Consider the following 11,250-nt stretch of genomic DNA (forward strand, 5'->3'; position numbering starts at 1 on the left):
TTCTTTGAACACTTTTATTTCTAAAATGGCGAAAGATAAATGACATTTAGTCACCAAGTCAAGAATGTTGGTAAAAGCTAACTATTCACATTGAAGGTAAACAGTTGTTGCAAAACAAGCTTCTTCTGCAAGGCTCCTGTCCTTAGTGATACTTGCTACACATATACCCAGCATTAACATTGAGTATCAATTAAGTTAAAATTTATGCACTATATTTTTTATTTGCACATCACTTCATTGCTGGACTCCTTACTTCTGAACTGTCCGCCCCAGTAGCTGAGTGGTCAGCGTGACGGATTGCCGTCCTCTGGGCCCGGGTTCGATTCCTGGCTGGGTCGGAGATTTTCTCCGCTCAGGGACTGGGTGTTGCGTTGTGTTCCTCATCATTTCATCCCCATCCGGCGTGCAGGTCGCCCAATGTGGCGCCGAATGTAATAAGACCTGCGATATGGCGGCCGGACCTGCCCCGCGAGGGGCCTCCCGGCCAATGACGCCAAACGCTCATTTCCATTTCCACTTCTGAACTGACATGTTGGAAGACTTCACACTGCCAATGTTTTTATCAGACCACTATCACTACTACTACTACTACTACTACTAACAATAATAATAATAATACTGTGTAGGCCCTTCAGCAGTGTAGAAGCCATTACCTATTTAGTCTTCTATTGTGCTCTCCATCAATTTGTTTACCTCTTGTGAATGGAATAATGAAGCACTTTCTGTTTCCATTGTGGAAACTACCTACTACTTGGACACAGCAGTTTCATGAGTTACACAAGCTTTTGTGATGTAACGGTTCAATTTTACTGCCATAGATACATGACAGAAAGTAGAAAATATGTATGTAGTGGGTGGGCTGTAGGAGGAAGATGTTCATATTTTCATGGCACAATGATTGTTCCTTAAAATTTCGGGTGTGAAGACTCATAAATTTTACTTCTTTTCTGATATTTCGACTGTGTAGCGTCCAGTCATCTTTAGAGTGAGCCGAGATGACTGGTGCTAGAGCTGTTTCTCCATCATTTTAAATATGCAGGCCGAGCCATTGTCCATGCCACCACAAATACACGAGGCACCAGAGACATTGATCGGCGGCAAAGAGGTACAACAAATGCATGAAATTAGATCAATATCTGCATGGTCGATCCATCTGATGATATCAATGTTTCACTGCAAGCTGCACCATTGCGCGGCCTTTGTGACTTTTCTACAGAAAGTGCTTGTGCCATTTCTCTGGCGCGTTGCGTATCCGGCACTATCGATAGCGGCTTGTATTTCTTTTTCCGTTTGGTTCGGCCTGTGCAGGCGCTGAGGCGGCTGCTGCCCTCTGGAGGGTTTTTCGTGGGGGGGGCCGCGCCCGCTCGGCTCGGCAGTTGGATTCGCACCGAGCTGGTGGTATTTTGCCTACCAACCCAGCACGGAGGTGTGGTCTCGTTGTTGGTGGGCCTCGTTGATGTGGGTATTGGGCAGTGTGGCGTGTTGATGATGTGGTGTAGTGAACAACTGATGGATTACCGCACGAGATCGCTCGAGGTTCTCAGCCTCTGAAAAGGGTGCCACGATATCACCTGGGTTTCGGCACCCAGGAGTTGTAAGGACTGCAGGGCAGGTTTTCTGTGTGTTTGCTCTGTCCGGGCTGCATGGCGGGGTTCGTTTCACCTTACTTCACCTTACTCCAGCTGTTGTTTTTATTTTCTGCGTGATTCCGTTTTAGCCGGAGTCTGGGTGTCGATTTTTCTGCTGGTGTGTACCCGGTCGTCGCCCCTGTTTATTCGCCTGGGGGGCAGCCGAATCTGTTGGTGAGAATTATTTAGCAGTGTGTGTTTTGCGTGGACCCTGTGTGCTCACGCGCCCTGATTCTGAGTTGAAATTGCTGTGGTCAGGTTGGCTCGGTTGCTGGAGTGTGTGGTATTGCTTTTCTGGCTTGCTGGGGGCTGTGCACACGCCTGTTCCGTTTGTGATGTGGCAGCAGTCTGATATTTTTATGTGTGCTTGTTAAGTTGCTAGCAATTGCTTTTAGCCTTGTGCTTACTTATTTTATTTAAATTGCTGGGCATTGTCATTTGTCTGTTCTTTTACCTTTATTTGTAGTGTCAATTAAGCCTAAGACGATGTCCAAGGTGCTAGCGATTGATTTTAGCCTCGTGTGTACTTAATCCTATTGAAATTCTTGGGCATTGGTAATTGCTTTTCTTTTACTCTTATTTATTTGTTGTGCCAGTTAGCCCTAAGATGGTGTTAGACCTTGGTATCTGTCAACCTTATTTTGGCTACTAGTGCTCAGGTGCAATATTGCCGGGTCTATCCCTGATTTGTCATTAATTGAGAGCTTTTTTATACTGTATTTTTAGTAGTAGGTTTGGCAAGTGCACTTGCGTATGGTATTAATTGTGTTTACCCCTCCCCCCTTCTTCTCCTTCATGTAAACTGATTTAGGCAAGATTGCTAGGTGGCCTGTGTTATTAGCTATGTAAGTGTGCCTGCTGCTGTAGTCGTAACATGTTTTGACCGGCAAGTGGCCCATGTTGGCGAAAGTTTGAATGTGTTTTGCGCTGTTGATGTTGGGCCTTGCCGTACATATATTTAGTCATGTACGTGTTGTTGTGTTAAGGATTTTAGGGCATTTTTAACTGAGATACCTGTTGAAAATTTTATCACTCTTTTAAAGAAGGTACAGGAAGGAGTAACTTCAACTGAAAATTTAATTGTAAATTATACATTTGTGCTTCACATTTAAAAATTTAATTGTATTAGTTGAAAGTATGTAGTTTAATGCACAACGATTATTTGTTAATGTATCAAATTGTAAACAGTTTTGAAGTTTCTCTGTTTACCTGTCGTCGGCCGCAGTGGTCTAGCGGTTGTAGGCGCTCAGTCCAGAACCGCGCGACTGCTACAGTCGCAGGTTCGAATCCTGCCTCGGGCATGGATATGTGTGATGTCCTTAGGTTAGTTAGGTTTAAGTAGTTCTAAGTTGTAGGGGACTGATGACCACAGATGTTAAGTACCATAGTGCTCAGAGCCATTTGAACCATTTGTTTACCTGTGGTGTATAACATGTTTATTACCTCATATTGTAAGCAGCTTGATTTGTTTGTGTCACTGTAATTTGTAAGCCACAGTGTAATTTATTACAATTAATTGATTGTTTTGGGGAAATAAACCTTAAATTGTATGTCCCCTTTTCATTAACCGAATCCCATCCAAATCGTCTGCTCAGTGCTGGATCCATGATTTTTCCAAGCTGCAGCCGCTATGTCTATTAATTAAATTCGTTGCGAACCGAATTTCAATTGCTTCTTTCACTACTGAGTCCCATAATGATGAATTAGAGGCTGAAATTTCCTCATTTTCATACATCATAGAGTGCCCACTGTCAATACAGTGCCCGGCCACCTCCGATTTATTAGGTTGTAAGAGGCAAGTGTACATGCGGTGCTCTGTACATCTCTCACTGACTGTATGTGTCGTTTGTCTGTTGTACAAACAGCCATACTCTCAGGGGATCTTATAAACCCCAGGCTTCCAAAGCACCAAATCAACTTTAACGGAACCCAGAAGTGCTGCTGTCTTTGGTGGAGAGCGAAAAATGAGTTTCACTTTGTGTTTACTGAGGATCCATCCTATTTTTGAGGATAGGCTTCCCACGTATGGCAGAAAAAACATGGATTTAAAGCTTTTCGTGTCTTCTTTTGCAGTCTTTATGGCCACTGTTGGTTTCATTCATAGTGCCTTATTTATCTGCTGTGGAGAATACCTGTTGGCTTCAAAAACTCTTCTGAAGTGTAGAAGCTCATCCTCCAGTCTGCTCTAATCAGCAACTCTTGCACCAGAGTTCTGAGAACACTCATCGTCTGTGAACGATGGTGGCAGCTATTTGTGCGTTATATAAATGCATATGGGGCGGCTTGCAATTTACTTCATGTCCCAAAGTGCCATCATCTTTGTGTTGTACCAAAACATCTAAAAATGGAAGGCTTCCATCTTTTTCGATTTCCATTGTGATCTGAATTTGTCTACAGATGGAATTCAGATGATTCAAAAATTCTTTTAATTTAGCTTCACTATGGGACCACACTACAAATGTGTCATCAACATACCTCAAAAATACAGTGGGCTTCAAGCTAGTAAATTCCAGCGCCTTTTCCTCGAAGTCCTCCATAAAAAAGTAGGCTACCAAGCTCGACAAAGGACTGCCCATGGTGATACCTCAGTCTGTTCATAAAATTGGTTATTGAATAAAAAATATGTCGTGGTCAAGACATGTTGAAACAAAGCTGAAATCTCTTCATCAAAGGTTTTGCCTATGACAAATGACTATTCTGAAAGAGGAATGTTTGTGAACGATGACACTACATCAGAACTGACTAATATATTAGAACCGTCCAGTTTGAGTGATTTTAGTTTGCCAATGAAGTCCACAGAGTTATGTATGTGATGAGCGCATTTTCCGCAAGAGGGATAAGGACCCTAAGTGTTTGGCACATTCAAAGGTTGCAGGGTCAATGTTACTCACTATCGTACACAGAGGAACATCTTTCTGATGATTCTTTGGAAGTACACAAAGCTTCAGGGGAACCGCATCACTTAGTTTCAATCTTCACACAACTTCTGGTGGAAAGGGGAAGGTGTTCAGAAGCTAAGCATTTTTCCTTGCCACCTGGTTGGTTGGGTCTTTACTGATCTTCTGGTACGTGCTATCACTTAGTAAACCATTTTATAGTCGTCACGACACATTAAACAATGGCATTACCTTTATCAGCTGGAAGAATCACCGTCTGAGTATCCTGGCGAAGCTTAAGTACTGCAGCCATCTCTGCCACAGAAATGATACTCCTCTGTGGGCGAGCCTTCCTAACTGCTCGACAAGTTTCCCGTTTTATTTATTCTACTGAATCTGTGGAAAGAGGTTGAACAGATTCTTCAACGGCAGTGATGAATATAGGTATTGGTGAAAACTTTGGCGTGGATGCAAAGTTCAGTCCTCAGCTCACTCTGAAGATGGCTGGACAGTATACAGCCGAAATATCAGAAGAAGTGAAACTTATGTGGCTGCAGGACTGAAATTTTGTGGAACAAGGATTGGTGAAACCTTTAGCGTGGGTGCAAAGTTTAGTCCTTGGCTCACTCTGACGATGGCTGGACGGTATACAGCCGAAATATCAGAAGATGTGAAACTTACGTGGCTGCAAGCCTGAAATTTTATGGAACAAGGAAGACGTTGTTTGTACATTCATTTCAGAAACATAACCTCCTCCACACTGTGTCATACATTAATATTAACATTTAAAAATGTAATTACTTTAGCTTAAGTAATCAGTAATATCGCGCTATAAAATAGTGTTAACAGTAATGATGTTTTATAAATAGTTTCGTGACAGAAACACAATAGAACCCTTTCGTTTTTACCCCTCAGAAGTTTCATTTTACCCCTCAGAGGGTAATTATCCCCAGATTGTGAACCACTGACCTATAGAAACTGTAAGTAATGCAGGCAAGCATGAAAAAAAATTAAGACATGTTTTATAATGTTTATATTTACGTTCACCTCCTCTTGCAAATCACACATTAGGAAAAACCATAGATTCATTGTCAATGTGTAATGGTGTCATGCTATTGTCCTGCTCACACATATGTACAAGAACATTCAGATCACCTATAAAAAAGGCGTCTTAAGTTACGCTGCTAATGTCGTCTGGTACACAATTGGAAAGTGGTAAGTTACGTATTTAGCTTCTTCTGTGTTTTCCTACAGTACATACGAATTATATAAGCACATTTAAAATTTTCAAATTCGATTTTCTCGAAAACAGTAAACAGTTGAGAGTTGCGTCTCCCTATCTACATGTGTTGCAGTCCCAGATCTGCCCTACGCACCCTGTCAGTATGAATCAAATCGATCTGGGGAAGTTCGTATGGTGCCCTTGTAAGTGTAAATTCAGGCAGCCAGTAGTGCACTAGTTATTCACTTGTTTGTGTTGAAGAGACAGGGATCATTCATTCCAGCCTAGTATAAAGTGTCAGTCAGGCTCCTGTTGACTTCCAGTACACACCTGGAAAGCGCCCAAGTTACGTATTTAGCTTCTTCCGTGTTTGCTTATTAGTATCTTGTTTGTTTTTTTTCTCTGTTTAAGAGGTTTATTCTTGCGGTTATTAGTATCTTGTTTGTTTTTTTCTTTGTTTAAGAGGTTTATTCTTGCGGTTTTTTTTTAGCTAAGTGCAAATTCAGGCAGCCAGTAGCGCACTATAGGCCGCTTAAAATTACTTGGTACTTGACTTCTGTCATTTGCCACTACAGTGTTGCCACATCGACCACTGGCTACCTCTAGGTTATAGCTAAACGCACAAACACGGCAAGCCACTTCACAAATGCTGTTAATGTGTAATGTGGAGCAGTGTCGGAAGAGGCTGCTGTAAGGTATGTCGGAAATGTGAGATGCTAGGTGGGCAGCTGATTTAAAATGACCAATGACTGACTTGCGGCAGGAAACCCGTTTTGTAGCCCCGAATTTAAACTCATGTCCTAAGCTAATCACACCCACGGGATGTGTAACGTATCCGGGAAAGCAGTGGCCAACACTGCGGAACGTGTCCACGGCTATTAAACCTAACCCCTACTAGCAGACTCTCAGCGCTAAAGCAAACCGTAATTTCTTGCTATCGTTGGTTACCTGAAACTAACCACTCACTGGCTACAGGAGCTGCCACGTTACCAACCGATGAGCAGACCTCGTTGGCGCTTGGTTGCAGATTATGGGCGACACAGGCAGATTTCAGACGAAAAAAGAATGATAGGTGGAAAAATAATAGCAAATAAAAAAGTCAATATGACTCTCGAAAATTATGTGGTAAAGCATTATAATTTTAAAAAATACATTTAAACTAATTAATTGAATGGAAATGATAATCAGACGCTTTTGATTAGATTTAAAAACAAAAATCTTCACAACATTTGAACCTAGGACCTTCAACATTGCTGGTTAACACGCCAACCATTTCGCTAAATTATATAGAACATTGATTGAAATTGTTATGTTATTGACGGCTATCACCCTGTCGGAATGATGAATTGTAGCCTTTAAAAACAAGGTTTCAGGCAATGTCATGCGAAGCTTATCTAATGTAAGCTCATCTCTGTGACTGTGATAACTGCTTATATGATGCTGACTTGCATCTTGTGCGGACATATCTAGTGGTGTCTAGTTAGAGCTGTGTATGAAATGCGTGTATTACACTAGTATGGTTAAGTGTGTGCATGTGTTGTTCGTGATGTGGTTATCATGTATGATGGAACTCGAAATAACAGTACCAGACCCATGGTTTGAGAACCAAACCCATCAAGAAAGAGAAACAGTCAAGGAACTGGATGTGAGCTGACCAGTTGTGGCAGTTTGGCAATGGCGAAAGGTACCAGCGTGGCGTTGAGCAGTCTGCAGGAAACCACCTCTACCATGTGTAGCGTCAACTATCAATTAATTTTAATCAGACTGTAGTTATTCACTTACTTGTTTTGAAGAGCCAGGGACCGTTTGTTTCGAGCCTAGTAAGCGTCAGTCTGGCTCCTACTGCCACCTGGTACGCGCCTGGAATGCGCCAAGTTACGATTTATCTTCTTCTGTGTTTTCTTAGAAGCATATTTCTTAAATTTCGTGTGTGTTCTTTGCCTGTTTAGCAGTGCTATTCTCTCGTTTTCTAGCTATGTGTAAATTCAGGCTATCAGTAACGCACTGGCTAATCACTCTTTTGGGTTGAAGAGCCAGTGACCTTTCATTTTCAGCCTAGTCAGCGTCAGTCACGCTCATTTTGCCGTCTAATGCACACTTGGAAATCGGCAAGTTACGTATTTAGCTTCTGTGTTTTCTTAGTACAATATTTCTTATGCATTGAAGCGCCAAAGAAATTGGTACAGACATGCGTATTCAAACACAGAGATATGTAAACTGGCAGAATACGGCGCTGCGGTCGGCAACGCCTATATAAGACAACAAGTGTCTGGGCGCAGTTGTTAGATCGGTTACTGCTGCTACAGTGGCAGGTTATAAAGAACGTGGTGTTATAGCCGGCCCACGAGCGACGCGACACAGTGTCTCAGAGGTAGCGATGAAGTGGGATTTTTCTGTTCGACCATTCCACGAGTCTGTCGCGCATATCAGGAATACGGTAAAACATCAGATCTCCCACATTGATGAGGTTGGAAAAAGATGAATCGTTTAACGTGACAGAAGTGTAACCCTTCCACAAATTGCTGCAGAATTCAGAGCTGGGCCATCAACAAGTGTCAGGTGTGAACCACTCATCGAAACATTATCGGTATGGGCTTTTGGAGCTGAAGACCCACTCGTGTATCCTTGATGACTGCACGACAAAAAGCTTTACGGCTCGCCTGGGCCTGTCAACACCGACGCTGAACTGTTCATGACTGGAAACATGTTGCCTGGTCGGTCGAATCTCGTTTCATATTGTATCGAGCGGATTGACGTGTGCGTATATGGAGACAACCTCACGAATCCATGGACCCTGCATGTCACCAGAGGACTGTTCTAGCTGGTACAAGCTCTGTAATGGTGTGGGGCGTGTGCAGTTGGAATGATATGGGACCCCTGATACGGCTAGATACAACTCTGACAAGTGGCATGTACGTAAGCATCCTGCTGATCACCTGCATCCATTCATGTCCATTGTGCATTCCGACGGACTTCGGCAATTCCAGCAAGACAATGCGACACCACACACGTCCAGAATTGCTACAGAGTGGCTCCAGAAACACTCTTCTGAGTTTAAGCACTTCAGTTGGCCACCAGACACCCCAGATATGAACGTTATTGAGCATATCAGGGATGCCTTACAACGTGCTGTTTAGAAGAGATCTCCACCCTCTCGTACTCTTACGGACTAATGGACAGCCCCGCAGGATTCATGGTGTCCTGAAAGATTCATGGTGTCAGTTGCCTCCAGCGCTACTTAAAACATACCACGTCATGTTGGGGCACTTCTGCGTGCTCGCGGGAGCCCTGTAGATATTAGGCAAGTGTACTAGTTTCCTTGGTTCTTCAGTGTATTGGGGAGTGTTCTTTGGGTATTTAAGACGGTTGTTCTCGCGTTTTGTAACTGCGTGTAAATTCAGGCAGTTAGTAGTGCACTGGTTATTCACTCGTTTGTGTTGAAGACCCAGAGACCTTTCGTTTTAAACCCAGTAGGCGTCCGTCGGGCTCTTACTGTCGTCTGGTACACACCTGGAAAGGGCAAGTTACGTTATCTTGTTCTGTGTTTTCTTAGTAGCATATTTGTTAAATTTGGTGCGTAATTTTCTATTTAAAAGTTGTGATCTCGCGTTTTTGTAACTATAAAGTGTTATCAGGCCGTCTGTAGTGCAGTTTTCATTTCTGCTGAACAGGCAACTTCGTAGCTCATAAAGCATCAGCTGCCATTGGTGACACATCAGGAGGTTAGCAAGTTGCGTATCAAGGTTCCTCTCTGTACTTTTATAGTTATTTCTTTAGTTAGTAGCACCTGAATGGGTAAGATGTGTGCATGTTACATGTGGGCGCAAGAGGACCTTGTCGCATTTCGCAAACAGTTAAATGTGCTTTTGGCTACAGTGAGTCATCTTTAGGCTGCTGTCTCGGGTTTTAGTGATGTCTGAGAATCTGGTGCATTGCATGAGACATCTTAGGTGTCGCTTATTTCGCCCACAAGCTCTGCTGCTGCTGTCCAGTATACCCAACGTGGTGGATCCACCATCACAGGAGGCTGAGTAGCAGGTGGTAATGCATTCATATCACTTGAGGTTAGTGAACAGGTGGCCACTCTGTCAGGGTCCGAGCACGCACACAGGGGGAGGGGGTGGAGGGTTTATTAGTTATCAGGAGCTCCAACATTTGAAGCATTATGTAGCCCCTTAGGCAGGTAATGTTCAGGGGCAGAAAGAAAGGCAATGTGCACTTGGTATGTCTGCCAGCTAGCCTCATCGGACATGTGGAGGAGACTTTGACAGCGGCTATTGAGCTTTCAAGGTGCAGTCATCTGCGAGTTGTGACTCATGTCAGTACCAACAATACCCATCGCTTGGGTTCGGAGGCCATCCTTAGTTATATACAGGAGACAGGCGGAGGTGGTGAAGGTTGCTGGTCTTGCAAGTGCGGTGCAAGTAGAGCACACAATTTGCAGCATTTTTACCAGAGTGAGTGGGGTCCAGCAGCAGTCTGGAGCCATATGGAGGGTCTCAGCCAAAAGCTTCTTTGAGTCTGTGGCGGTTTTGGCTGCAGATTTCTAAACCTGAATTTTCGAGTGTGGAATTGTGAGACTCTCCTTGACAGGTCAGGGGGCACTACACAAAGGTAGTTACTTAGGTAGCGGAGTTCTTGTAGAGTTCACATGGTTTTTTTTAAGCTAGGTGATATGTTGATGTACTCTGTTGAACACTAACCAAACTCCCAGAAAGCGAAATCAGAATGCACCCAGAGTAAAGACACTTCACCTGTCAAAATTTAATCAGTAAATTGTCGAAGTATTCAAAAGAAAGTTACCGAATATACTGTCCTCCAGGAAACTTCTCACGCTCGAATTATTCTCCAGTCTGAGAGCTGCCTGAAACCTGAAGTAGAAAACTCTGAGATATTTAGCGCTTCATGGTACACATATTGGAAAGACAGATTAGACGCCATAGCAGTGGATGTGATCATTGCAGCTGACAAAAATATTGTATCTACTGAAGTCGAATTTGATTGTGACAGTTATATGGCCGCATATAATGTGCCCAGGTACAATAAAGTTAATTGCTGGATATTTTTACTGGCCACTGGAGTCTACTGTGACGGATATCGTCATTGACAGAAAGTCTACAGTTAGTAATGTGGAAATATCCAGATTGTGCAATATTATTTGGAAGTGAGTATAGACTGGGAAGTCTATGGATTCATTTCAGGGGGTACAGAGAGACAGTCTTGTGAAGTTCCTTTGAACACTTTTCCAGAAACTGTTTTGAGCAGCTAGTTCGACAGTTGACGTGCAAAGGAAATAGTTTAGAGCTTGTAGCTATAAACAGGACCAACCTAATAAGTGGTGTCAATAGAGTCAAGGATTAGTGAGCATGATGTAACATAGTGACTTTGGTTAATAAAGTTAATAAATAAATCAAGAGTGCTAGGAGAGTATTTCTGATGGAAGGAGCAGATACCCAGTTGTTAGGATCCCACTTAGACAATGAATTGACATCTTTTAGTTCCATTACAATGGACATAGAGGAAT

The sequence above is a fragment of the Schistocerca americana genome, chromosome 2, assembly GCF_021461395.2.
Source record: "Schistocerca americana isolate TAMUIC-IGC-003095 chromosome 2, iqSchAmer2.1, whole genome shotgun sequence".
NCBI lineage: Eukaryota > Metazoa > Arthropoda > Insecta > Orthoptera > Acrididae > Schistocerca > Schistocerca americana.